Source organism: Micrasema longulum, unplaced genomic scaffold (assembly GCF_059751315.1).
Source record: "Micrasema longulum isolate JH-2025_06_02 unplaced genomic scaffold, ASM5975131v1 h1tg001693l, whole genome shotgun sequence".
Taxonomy (NCBI): domain Eukaryota; kingdom Metazoa; phylum Arthropoda; class Insecta; order Trichoptera; family Brachycentridae; genus Micrasema; species Micrasema longulum.
The window spans coordinates 218,391-232,727 of NW_028278871.1; the positions used below are offsets into that span (position 1 = coordinate 218,391).

Here is a 14,337-nt window from a genome sequence, read left to right on the forward strand (position 1 = left end):
ATTTTATTAGAATAAATAAAAACGCTGTTAAAACATATTCTTAGAATAATATTGAAATAAAACCTAAAAAAATAGCAAAAAAAACTTGTAAGAAATAAAATAATAGTACGTAATACGTGATATAATCAAATCATAATTAAACATACACAAAAATGACAACGTAAACACGTTTTTTAAAACTAGTTACAAACAAATTTTTTGAACACTTTAAATGAAATAACTTTGCACACTTCCTTGGGTACACTTCCAATTATTTGTTTGACCAATTAGCGCTTTCATCCTCTAATGGACATCTTCAGACTGGCGAATATTATACAATGTAAGGATGATTTATAGAAATCAAAATATTATCTTAAGTGTGGAAATGAGTGGAAGTGTACCAAGTATTTTTGATTAATAACTTATATGTAAATGTATGTAAATATTACATCATTACAATGAAATTCCATCAAGAGTTGTCAAAAAATAATTTAAATCAGATAAATTGTGAATAAATTGTAGAAACATTCGGGAACACGGTGTGTTAAATACAGCGTCAGCTCAGTATACTACAAAAAACTTCACGCGACTGATGTGTTCTCTGTCCCACAAGTGGTATAATTCTGTATCGTGCTCTTTCGGTATTGTTTTCTCGGTCACTCAAGCTCCGCCCCTAACAAATAGTGTCCTTGTCGGTCTTCTGATATGCTATATTCTCGTGCTCTTTCTTATAAAATTTAATAAACTACTTATAATACTGGCATCTCTTTCGTTTGTTTTAATTTATTTTACAAAATGAAGAAATTGTTTTTTATAGAAAAAGCCCGTGCATTTTTTATAAAAATGTTTCCTTATTTTGGTGTAAAAAAGTCCATATAAGGATTACAAAAAAATATGAGTTGGTTATTTAAAAAAATAAGAGAGTTATTAAATGTTTTTTACCCGAGGTAGACATCCGTTACCGCATAGCCACACATGAGTTAATCTCTCCTCCTTTCCTTTTTCCTCTTTCCTCTTTTTTCCTTTTTCCCATTGAGTCATAGTTTTGATTTAAGGTAATTTATAAACACATACGTTTATTTTCGTTTTTATATATTTAACATCTTTTTTTTCCTATTGAATATGTTCTGTAACTTGAATTATAAAAATAAAACTTTATTTTATTGGTTGGTTGGAAGAAATTGCCATTTGGCAATAAGCCCGCCAATGTACAATAACAGTAGTACAAAAAGTTAAGTAAATAAAATGAATATTTATACATCAACGCTTCAAGGAATCTTTTACGATAAAGAGTTTAACAGAAATAATCATAGCAGTAAACAATTGATTATGTAATACATAATATAATAGTCACTAGAAGTACGGAGCTGTTTGCAACTTCATACGTAGGTACTAACTATGTACGACACTCTCCGATTCCGCGTTTACATTCCTTAGCCAACTAATTACTTGTGATACAACAATTATTCATTTTAAAACGTTCTTAAGTCGCCGGGTAATGTTGCTTGATGGGAAAAAAAATAATCATAACACAAATGTAAGGTAAAAAAAATTAATCCGTTAATTTCTCTAAAATTTTATTTTGCACGCGGAAACATTGATTGACACAACAGATTAGACAAATAAAGGGTCATTAATAAGAGTAATTGAATTTATGAACTTTGAACTTAAAATATAAAACAAATTTTATTTGACACAAAACGGATATTTTTATATCATGTTAAATAATATTTGATGTTTTAAAGATAATGTCGTTCAAATGTCCCCCACGGCGTTGTTTAATCCGAGGTCTAATTTTTATTAGTTATTTCATTAAATGAGCAAAGTAGGGTAAAAAAAATCTACCCTGGCAACACTACGGCAATCTACACTTCATTTTGTTTCTTCGACAATCTAACAGATGGAAAAATAATTAAATTTTTAAGTAATTCATTTGCTACTTAAACATTCGTTTGTTAATTACACATGAAGTGTGATGCCATCCTGTTTCTTTAAAACCCTGTCAGTATTTCTACACTTTAAACGACACATCACGGCATAGTTGAATTCAAATCAGGAGTTGCGTACTGAGCGACGTCTACAAAGAAACTAATGGGGCAAACGTAAACCTACTCATTAATGAGCAGTTAAGTCGCCTTCTGTCTAATGTGCGTATGCGGTTTCCGGACTTTTCTTAATTCTATGGCTGAGGGTCAGTGTTTAGACATGGCATACCAGTTGCGATATGGACTTCTCCCAAGCCACGTAGTCCTCGCTCGTCAGAGTCACGTCATCGCATGAACTTGCATTATAATTACCGACGTAGCAACTCGGGTATCTTCCACTGAACAGCAAATGTTCATCCATTATGATATTCCCGAGGTAAATGTCGTCCAGACACCCGCATTGCCATGGGTTCCCGTGAATGCGAAGGGACAATACTACATCTGGGTCCACTGAAAGGTGCACAGCGATGTTTTGACAGCCTGTTGCACGAAACATCCAGCAGCCGAAGATTAGTTAAGAAGTAAACGAAGTCTTCTGTCAAATTCGTCAAATAATTATTACTCACGTCCAAAGCGAAGAGAGATCTGAGAGAGTAAAATGTTGAAACGTCTAATTGTTTTAGACTGTTGTGACGTAATAGCAATATTTTTAAATTGTCGTTTTGTTCGAATATTTGTCTCTCCAGATATTTCAATTTGTTGAAAGACAAGTTCAACGAAGTCACGTTTAAAAAATAACGAAAAACGAAAGTACCGATAGAATCTAACTCATTGTGCGAAAGGTCCAAAGATAAAAGTAGTGGAAAGTATATGTCAACAGAAATTATTTTCATTTTGTTGTATGACAAGTTTAGCGATACGATTCTATCTCAATTTTCTTGGAAGTTAAACTCGCATCCGTAATACTGTTGTACGACAAATCTAGAACTTCTACGGAGCCGATGAAATCGAAGATACTATTCTTGTTAAAGGACAACATTTCAATTCTGTTGCAAGATAAATTGAGCGAACGTAAAGACGAAGGTAGTTTCATATTTGACACGGATTCAAAAGTCAGACTGTTATTCGACAGATTCAGTTCGTCGAGTGCCCCAGCGCGGGAGAAGTCGGATGGTCCGTGCAAGGAACAACTCGAGTTTGTCATATTCAGAGTTTTGATATTGCGCGCGGCAGGGAAGAACCCGTCGCCAAAAGTCACATTTCGAGAAAACGAGACGTCTAGGAATCTGAGATTCTTAACGAACCCAAATGAGGACAATACGACAGCCGGAAAGAATGACGCGCGCGTTAGTATCAACACCTGAAGAGATGGCAGCTCTTGGAGTTCCAACATGCGTCTGGATTCCGACGTAATATTACCGTATTGTTCTCGTTGTTTGAAGAAACGTCTAGAAATCGTAATTGGGGATCTGAAATCTGATGTGTTTGTTGCAAGGCGACAGTGATGAGTCGATCAAGACGAATGTTTGTAGACTCGGTATGTGGATGTCGCCATCCCTTCGATGCACAATCTTCGGTTCCCAGAGAGATTGAGCTTCATCAGCGATGACACGTTGGTGAAGAGTGACGCGTGGACCTTCGCAGAGTGGCGGATATTCTTAATTTTCAATTGTGTCAAATGCCCCGGTTCGGTTTTCGCGGAGAACGCAGCAGGGCCATTTTTGTCAGCGACGACTGAACACGTCAAGGTGTCCAGGTCTCGCGGTCGCTGGAGCCGCCTAAAGTTGCCTGCCGCCGTGGCCGGCGCTTGCGACGCGAACATTAACGCCATGACTAGGCAACAAACCAGCTTCATCTCTCCGCAATGGGTTCATCAGCTGTAAAGCAATAGAACAAACAATATTTTGAGTTTTTCCAAATTTTTGTAGACAAGGACTGGATTCAACTCCCTGTTTATATTAACATATTACAACAGAGATGAAGAACATTTAAGAGAAGGTAATATTTATTTATTTTATTAGGTAAACAAACAGTATGTACACATCTATTGCCAATTTCTTTGTATATTAGTGTAAGAAACTAATGCACACACAAAAATATTGTTTACTCTTAAGACAATAATTTAATTATGTTCAATATAATATATGTAAAAGAAACAAAATGAAAAAATATGTATATAATAAAAATAATAAAGTTAAATATCTGCTTCTCTCAAAATTTCTATAATTTTTGACCTAAATTTACATACATTGTCACAAAATATAGAAGTCTAGGCATCTACAGGGCTTATGACCTGTCAATGGCTGGTTTAAGTGGCCATGATGCCTAGACTTCTATATTGCTTTCTTTTAAATGTTCTTCATCTCTGTTGTGTTTTTTTTTTTTTCATTTATTTATTTGACGGACTTATGCAGTCCATTCTAAGGATGGTAAATACAATTTCTTGTAATAGATACAGGCACTAATAAAATTAAATACCACTAAAAATTAAAACTAGGACAAAAAAAATACTAATATGCTAATATAAACAAATATTGAATCCAGTCCTTGTCTACAAAAATTTGGACTAACTGAAAACATTGTTGATAAATCCACCTGGTCCATGAAGAAGTATAGAAATTGAAAAAATAACATTTTCAGGCGTTGCCTAGTATGTAGGTGAAATAATTCAATTAGATGAATCTCACCCGCATAAATAAAGGTTTCAGCTCTTTAACTTCACAAACATCAACAGATGAAAGAATTGAAGGAATATAGATGTTCAAATATAAGAAGAATGGTGAATGTTGCACAGTGTGTAAAGTGGCCACTTAAACCAGCCATTGACAGGTCATAAGCCCTGTAGATGCCTAGACTTCTATATTACCTTTTCTTGAATGTTCTTCATCTCTGTTGTAATATATGTTAATTGTTATCTTTTATTTGTGTTCTTAGAAATATTTCTTGTTTACTTTTTTGCATTTAAAAAAATATATATTTTACTTCAACTAATTTGTTTAGTTTGAACTATTATTCAGTTAGTTTACATATATTACAACAGAGATGAAGAACATTGAAGAAAAGCTAATATTATTATAATTAAATGTTCTTCATCTCTGTTGTAATATGTTAATATAAACAGCTCCCCAGGGAGTTGAATCCAGTCCTTGTCTACAAAAATTTGGACAAACTCAAAATATTGTTGATAAATTACCTGGTCCATGAAGAAGTATAGAAATTGAAAAAAATAACATTTTCAAGCGTTGCCTAGTATGTAGGTGAAATAATTCAATAAGATGAATCTCACCCGCATAAATAAAGGTTTCAGCTCTTTAACTTCACAAACATCAACAGATGAAAGAAGTGAAGGAATATAGATGTTCAAATATAAGCAGAATGGTGAATGTTGCACAGTGTGTAAAGTGGCCACTTAAACCAGCCATTGACAGGTCATAAGCCCTGTAGATGCCTAGACTTCTATATTACCTTTTCTTGAATGTTCTTCATATCTGTTGTAATATATGTTAATTGTTATCTTTTATTTGTGTTCTTAGAAATATTTCTTGTTTACTTTTTTGCATTTAAAAAAATATATATTTTACTTCAACTAATTTGTTTAGTTTGAACTATTATTCAGTTAGTTTACATATATTACAACAGAGATGAAGAACATTGAAGAAAAGCTAATATTATTATAATTAAATGTTCTTCATCTCTGTTGTAATATGTTAATATAAACAGCTCCCCAGGGAGTTGAATCCAGTCCTTGTCTACAAAAATTTGGACAAACTCAAAATATTGTTGATAAATTACCTGGTCCATGAAGAAGTATAGAAATTGAAAAAAATAACATTTTCAAGCGTTGCCTAGTATGTAGGTGAAATAATTCAATAAGATGAATCTCACCCGCATAAATAAAGGTTTCAGCTCTTTAACTTCACAAACATCAACAGATGAAAGAAGTGAAGGAATATAGATGTTCAAATATAAGCAGAATGGTGAATGTTGCACAGTGTGTAAAGTGGCCACTTAAACCAGCCATTGACAGGTCATAAGCCCTGTAGATGCCTAGACTTCTATATTACCTTTTCTTGAATGTTCTTCATATCTGTTGTAATATATGTTAATTGTTATCTTTTATTTGTGTTCTTAGAAATATTTCTTGTTTACTTTTTTGCATTTAAAAAAATATATATTTTACTTCAACTAATTTGTTTAGTTTGAACTATTATTCAGTTAGTTTACATAATTCTTCATCACTGTTGTAATATGTCAACACTGTTAAAATAAAATAGGATTAGATTTATTAGTCAAGTATACCTCGATAAAGAAGCTTGTGAGGCTTTAAAACCGGTCGGTAGAAAGAATAAAAAATAAATGCCTAAAAACAAAGCTTTTATTTATAAAACTATTGTTTTATGTTTATTTTATAATAATGAATAACCACAAAGTTAGTTCTTCACACAAATAAATAATACTGTAATAGAACATTATAAAATATTGAAAAATTATCTATTTCTTGGTATTTCTACGTACGTAATAGATTATGTCACTATAGTGTTGTACTGTTAGTTGGCACATTATTACAATGAATATTTATTTTAATTTTGATTACAAACTTAACAATAATGTAGGTACTAATGAGAAAGCGCGAAATTAAATATCTTGGGATTATTTTAGACCCAAAAGTACTTTTTGAATAGCATATTTAAATACCATCAATCTTCTATAAAATTATACAACTCTCTATGGTCGTTAAAACATAGCTTGATTAGAATGACATTTGTCAGAAAAAGTGACAACATAACTTTGTAGTAACGTCAAAGGAGTTATTTATATTGACACACAAAAAGTCATTCGTATCTGGCGTGTTAATTAATATTTGTAATACAATGCTTGACACATAAATCAACATAAATATATAAAATCAGCTTTAAAACTAAAATAAACCTAATTATTAACGACGTTCTTACAAGGTTACATCATTTTGCAAAAATGTTAGAGATGGGACAAATCGATCAATGTAAATTGATCGAATAAAAAAATAATTAAATGAAAAAAGTATACATGTCTTATTTTTTGGCAAATAATTGTGTTAAACACACTATGATAAGCTTGCTTTTGCGTTTTTGTATCAATTTTCGGAAACAGAGTTTCATGATTGCATGAAATAACTGATAAAATCGATTTGATCAGTGATTATAGAATTATAGATTTCCCATCACTAATGACATTTGTTTGACAGCTGTCTTTCTAATCAAGCTATATTTTAAGGACTATAGTAGGAAGTAAAATTGAATACGGATCAACCATTTGGAATCCACATTACAATAAATATATGTGTTGTTGAATCTGTACGAAAAAAATTCTTAGACTTTTATCACAGTGTATGGATGAGTGCGCGTGAATTGATTTGAGGTTAAATGAGAAAGATGGATTACAATTGAAGTTATTTATTGAGTAGATACACACGAGTTACATCCTTACAATTTTGTACAGAAAGAATTTACAATAGCAAACACTGGCGAGGAGCTGGTGGACGGGCGACACGAAATGCCAAGATGAAATGTGCATATTATTTTGCTGCACGACGTTTTATTGCTTGTCCGAGCTGACGTTGCGTCGGGTTACGCGTTGCGGGCCAAAACGGTGCTCGGCCCTGCCAACTTTACGGCTTGGTTGTGATAACCTCCACAACAGAAATTTCAATTGGGTTCCACACTAAATAGTTACGAAAAGAGACTCCAGCGGAACTAATGCCCAAGCATGTCTCAATCTCACGGTATGTCACATGATGATCTTGCAATATCGGTTCACGCAAAGCATCGATTTTTTCTGGCACAACAGCCGATTTTGGACGACCTTCGACTGAATTCAGAAAACCAGCGAAACACGGTGGCTCGAGATGGTGCTTCATCACCAAAAGTCGCAGCGAGTTGGTCGGCACACTGCTGTTGGTTTAATCCACGTCGAAAGTCATAGAAAATCTTCGCACGAAAATGTTCACAATTTAGTTCCACTTTTTAGATCAAATTATTTTTTTAAGTATCTGAAAACAACATAAATATCACTCGTATGACAAAACGTTCTGAGTAAGTTTACCATTAAAAATGGCAAACTATACGATAGCAATTTCAGATTAGACACATTCACACTGGTATTGCCATATCTTAAAACTTAATTAATCGTATAATCATTAAAATTCAACCTTAATGGAAATGAGGAACTAGAATCTCAACCGTTGCGCTTGCCCGATGCGCTCTGTAGCTGCAGGGCGTGTTGGGATGCTTATTGACCAGCGCTCTTAAGATGAGTTTCACAAAAATGGTGCTATACAAATTATTCTAAATAAATAAATCCATTTATGTGTTACCCGTTTATTCCTGTTTCGCACCTCACTAAATATTAAAATGTAATCTTATTAAAATTCGATGTTTAATGTCAAAGGTGATGCTTAACGTCAAAACATAAAGATAAATTTCGCATATATTTTTGCTACATAATTATCAGGTATTTTAACAAAGATACATATTAGAAAACATACAATTTGAAGACATTCGTCAATACAATTTCACATGCATCTTCAATAAAATTATAGAATTACCCAAAGTAGATGGAATACTTCTTCTTCTTTTCCTCATCCGCTTCGTATTATAATTATATAATTAGTAGAACAATAAGTTCATGCTTTTACCAGCTGAGACAGATTAAATGCATACCGCGGAACCGTCCAATTTTGCCCTGGATGGATATTTTGCCCAAAAAGTCTAATCTATGATCAACCTTTAAAAATATATAAAAAATATAATATCCATTTGATTTCTGTAAATTTGGTACATTAAGGACGAAAGTAGATTAATGTCACTAACTTCCCTCAGAAGCTTTAGTCACTAACCTTACTCAGTGGCTTGGCAGAACCTGTCAAAGTGCGCGTGTAATTTGTTGCGGGCCAATTACGACTCTGTGATTTTTAATTTTTAATAAAATGACTCGCCTTCAGTCTGTATTGAATGCAGCAGCGAGGCTTATTTTTTAAATCTCTAAGTTCAGTCAAATCACTCCACTTACTTTTACGAAAACGTAGCCAGGGAATTACACTGGCTACGTTTTCCACAGAGGGTGGAATACAAACTCTGTTGGCTTATGTATAAGTCACTGCACAACTCTGCTCAGGAATATCTAAGGGAACTCTGGATTCCAGGTGAACTAGCTGACAGACGTCTTACGCTTAGATCAGCTACATCTACGTCGAAAGGAAAAATTATTATACCTCTACGCAAACAGCGCACTAAATTCAGTCGCAGGCCCTACGACATGGAATGCTCGCCCAGCAGACCGCCGAAACTGTGAGAGTGAAGTGATGTTTCGGAAGAAACTTAAAACCCACTTGTTCTCTAAATCATTTGAATAAATCCTTAGCATGTGGTGACAAAGTATATTGTTTTTCTTAAATTAAAAAGTTTAAATTAAATTTATATCTTCATCCCAGATAGCAATTTAAACTTGCCTCAAGCTTGTATCAAGTTTGAAGTATCAAGAGTTCAAGCTTGACCCAAGTTTGAGATCGCAACTCTGTAAACTTGAGGCAAGTTTAAAGCAAACTTCCTAGTTACCATCCAACAAACTTGCATGATGTTTGTTTTTTACAAAAAAACAAATATGCAAGTTTGGATTTATTTAGCAAAAAAAAAAACAAAAAACAAAAACAAAAAACAAAAACAAAAAATACAACAAAAAAACCAAAAAATAGAGAAAAAAAACAAGAAAAAACAAAAAAAAAGGAAAAAACAAAAAAAAGAAACAATAAAAAACACAAACCAAAAAAAACAAAAACACGAAGCTTCTTAAAAATATTAATATTAAATAAAATATCTTGTTACTATTACTCAGTATATTTATTTTGAATAAATAATAAAAATTACGGGCTATTTTTGCCAAGAAAGTCAGATGATGTGATGATCAGAGTCCGGTGTATTTTTTTGTCTCTCAACTCTGAAACAAATAAATAAAACGGTTTTATGACTTAATAGCTTTTCGACTAGTGGGATTTCTCATGGTAAAAAGTATCCGATATTCAAATCAAAATTTGTTGCAACAGAGGGAAAACATTTTGGGAAGGACATATGGAAGTCTAGGTATTTACTGGGCTTATGTACTGTCATTGGCTGGTTGAAGTGGCCACTTTACAAACTGTGTAACATTAAGCGTTCTGCCTATGTTTAAACATCTTCATTTCCTCAACTCTTCCATCTGTTGACTTTTGTGAAGTATAAGAGCCTCTGGGGTTAAAGTATTGGTTTATTATATCGATATATTATCAACAGCTTTTTCGTTCTGTAAATAAAACATAATTCAATCAATTCAATTCAATAATAGTATAATGTTTGTGATATTTAATAATTAATCAATTTAAACTATTGTAAGCATCATGCAGAGGATGAGATATTTATATCATACTTACTTTTAAAGAGCTCTTGACAAGACGGTTTTGTCGAGTGACAGTGCAACAAAAACTCATTTTTATTGTTTTTTCCTCAGTGCCATATCAATAGTTTATCCTTTAACTGAGTATTAACACTTCGACAATATTAAAAGTTTTCAAATCGCCGGAAAAACGTTCAATATAAATGCGTAATTAAAAATGACATGAAACCCACTGACAAAAACGGTGAAATATATCATTTTTCCATATATGGCAATGTGTTGATCATCACTATATGACTTTCGGATTCTGAAATACCATTCTTGACATAACAAGATTCTAGCAAGTTTTGTCAAAACATGTCTCTTCAAATTTGTCATAACAATATTCCAGCAACTTTTGATAAAAACTTGTCGCGTCAAATTTTCCTTTTCAACCTTCCATCAATCTTAAATCAAGTTTGTACCAAGTTTCACTGCTATCTGGGATGTAATCACTTCGTAAAGTGCCCTTGAGGTATTATATTACGAAAATGGCGCTATATATGTTATGTATAATAATACTGACATCTAGCGTTTATTTCTATTATTATTTAATCAAATCAATTATTATTTAATGGATCGCCTTAGAAATGAGTCGAGGTGCATTTACAAATCGCTAGAATTTAAAACTCTTGGCGTTTACAAAATGATTGAACATCTTTCTGAAAATAATTTACATTTTGTTTTTCCTCAAGTTTTACAGTTAACTGTGGGTCAACTGAACGACCTTTTTTGGCTTTAAAACGGATACACACATATTTACGGAGCGCGCAAGGTCAACAGTGTCTTTCCGAACTTTCCATGATTTCGATAGTAAAGAAACTCATTTTGGATTTAAAGCGTTCTGGCACTTTTTACGATGGTGTTATAAAGGCAAATATCGGCCCATTAAAGAAATTATTTTTTTTCCAATTTCAACGTAAAACCGAAGTTGTGAAAAACACAAAAACGTCAATTAGGGGGATATTTGAATGAGAATGTATGGGGAAAAAATGGGATCTTGACATTTCGGCGTAAAAAGCGGGAAAACGTAAAATTGAGGAACGTAAAAACGAGGTTTTACTGTAATCTGTAAATAATAACACATTTTGCGAAATGAGTTCTGTAGCTAAATGATTGGCATAGAATTAAGAATAGTCCAGAAACCGCATACGCATATCAAACAGAAGGCGACTCAACTACTCATAAATGAGTAGGTTTACGTTTTGACCCATAAGTTTCTTTGTAGACGTCGCTCAGTACGCAACTCCTGGATTGAATTTAACTATGCCGTGTTGTGTCCTTTTAAAGTTTAGAAATACTGCTAGGATCTTAAAGAAACAGGATGCAATCACATTTCATCTGTAATTTGCACATGAATGTGTATATAACAAATGCATTACTTAAAAATCAAATTATTGTTCCATCTGTCAGATTGTCGAAGAAACAAAATGGAAGTTTCGTTAGTGTTGCCAGGGTAGTAAATATTTTTACCCTACTTTGCTCATCTAATGAAAGAATTAATGAAAATTAGACCTCAGATTAAACAACGCCGTGGTGGACATTTGAACGACATTATCTTTAAAACATCAAATATTATTTAACATGATATAAAAATATCCGTTTTATGTCAAATAAAATTTGTTTTATATTTTAAGTTCAAAGTTCATTAATTCAATTACTCTTATTAAATGACCCTTTACTTATCTACTCTGTGTCGATCAATGTTTCCGCGTGCACAATTAAATTTTCGCGAAATCAACAGATTGCTTTTTCCCGCAACAACATTACATTGCGGCATCACGAATGCGTGCGGCGAAAGTGAGGCATAGTGGGGGAATTATTGGACACAGTCCGATGTATTCAAATATGATTATACGCTCCTTCTGGACTATTCTTAATTCTATGAAGATTGGGTTCATAATAACGTTTTTTTGCTCTCCTAAAAAGTTCAACTTTTGCCATTATACTTATGTCCACCCATCAAAGATAGGTGCGTAGATTTAATATACAAATTAGTTAAAAGACGGACTTTACTCTCATATTTGGAGTTTGCATCCGTCGTGTGGAGCCCACAATACGTAACAAACATTGAAAGGATGGAAAATGTTCAACGAAAAATTTTAAATACCTAGATTATAAAAACAATAAAATGCTTTGTACTTACAGCCAATCTGCCAAATAAAATGGATATTTTACCCTTGAAAATAGACGCACTGCATCTGAATTATGCTATTTACATAAATTATTCAATAATAAAGTAGACTCTTCTAACCTACTCTCCAAAATTAATCTTAATGTCCCCTTTCGCGTGACAAGAAATAAGTATTTATTCCATCTGCCAGTCTGTAGCACTAACTATGCACAACACTCTTTCCTCTATTGTTTTTGCTCTGAATAGTCAGAATTATAGAATGCTTTTTTTCATCTATTGATATATTTTACATGCCCCTTAATTTATTTAAAAATAAATTAAGACTTATTTTTTCTGGCTGCGATACGATCCCACTTACTATTTAATGATGCTCACACTTACATACACCTGAACACTTACTTCCACACTAATACACACAAACCCACATCTACACTTACTCTCATACAAATACACATAAACACACCCTTTGTTGTAAACACAATTTAATAATATTTATGATTCTTGTTTAGAAACTTTGCTGTTCTGTCTATAAACCATACTTTTAACAAATGATATTATATCATTGTTGACTGTTTGTTTCTTTAAAATAAATTAATTAAATTGTACACAAAGACATCGGCCTTTATCAAGGCCACTTCAGATACCCAATACTTGGCTAGTAATCTTTATATATATATAATTCCTCTGTACGTGTGATGTCACCGTACTCCTAAACGGCTTAACCGATTTATGTGCGGTTTTCAGAGAAATATAGATCTTTGCACTGTGCGTGTTTGTAGATATTAAAATCTTTCATCGAATATGTAAAAAAAGAAGTAAGGAGCATAAATGTTTTATTTATCGATCTACCAGGGTCGCATTTGAGGAGAATGCATTTGCAAAAAAATGGAAAGTAGTTGTTTTTTTATGTATAAAAAAAGTTTGTTTTTGAATGTTTACAAACATCATTTGTTTTTGTGGATCTCAATCAGATTCTTTCCTTAAATTCCTCATAATTTCTACCAATTTATTTATCTTTATTGGATTTTAGGTAACACTAAAATAATATTAAATTCAACACATTTTAAAAAATCGTATTCCTACATAAGTACACCCCTTTGTTGGTGAGACGACCGGAGTTTGACGTTTGCAAAAAGAATGCTATATTTGAAACAATATTTATTTTATGTTTTGGAATTCAACCATAAACATGTACTTACTTAAATTTAAATGTTTGAATATTAACTAATTTTAGCTTTGGAATTTAATCACAAGCAAGTACCTGGGTAGCTACTTATCAAAAAAAGTATATTAACGAAGGCATAATTTTACGTAGAAATAAAAGAAAATGTCACAAAAATATATGTGATTTAAAATGCTTTTATTTCTTTTCGAAAACAAAAAATTAAGATTTCGCTTAGGCCACTTCATGTTCAATTTATTACCTTCAAATTATTGCAAAAAATTTTAATTCAATACTTAGTCTTTATTGATATCCCAGATACCTAAGTTTAGTCTAAATTTGAAATGGCGTAATCTGCCGGTCTAAAAGTAATTATATTTTAGTTACATGAAATTTTCAAGTGTATTTTTTAATATTACCTTTAAAAATATTGTTTTAATCTAATTCATGTTTTTTTATTATTGTGTGATTAAAAAAAAAGTAGTTTTAAAATGACAAAATTGTATGATTTCCTCATTTTGCGTGCGTTTTACCAGACTTAAGATCGATTACTTGTATTATTTAAAACATACTTTTTTTTCTACTGCCTACCCTAGTTAAAATCTCTGTGCACGCAACTGCCGTGTATTAATGTCAACCTGGCAAATATCAACATTAATATCAACATTGGCAGCATCAAGGTAAGAAAAACGACA

The 14,337-nt window shown here is 32.4% G+C and overlaps 1 long non-coding RNA gene across 1 annotated transcript; it reads right to left on the reverse strand.

Moving 5' to 3' along the window:
- Positions 1–1,539: 1,539 nt before the first annotated feature.
- On the reverse strand, positions 1,540–6,355 carry LOC148274304 (uncharacterized). The gene is made up of 2 exons (XR_015824329.1): positions 6,204–6,355; positions 1,540–3,781 (listed from the first exon to the last, which is right to left on the reverse strand). It is a non-coding gene; the product is annotated as an uncharacterized LOC148274304 (long non-coding RNA).
- Between the last annotated feature and the right edge of the window lie 7,982 nt (positions 6,356–14,337).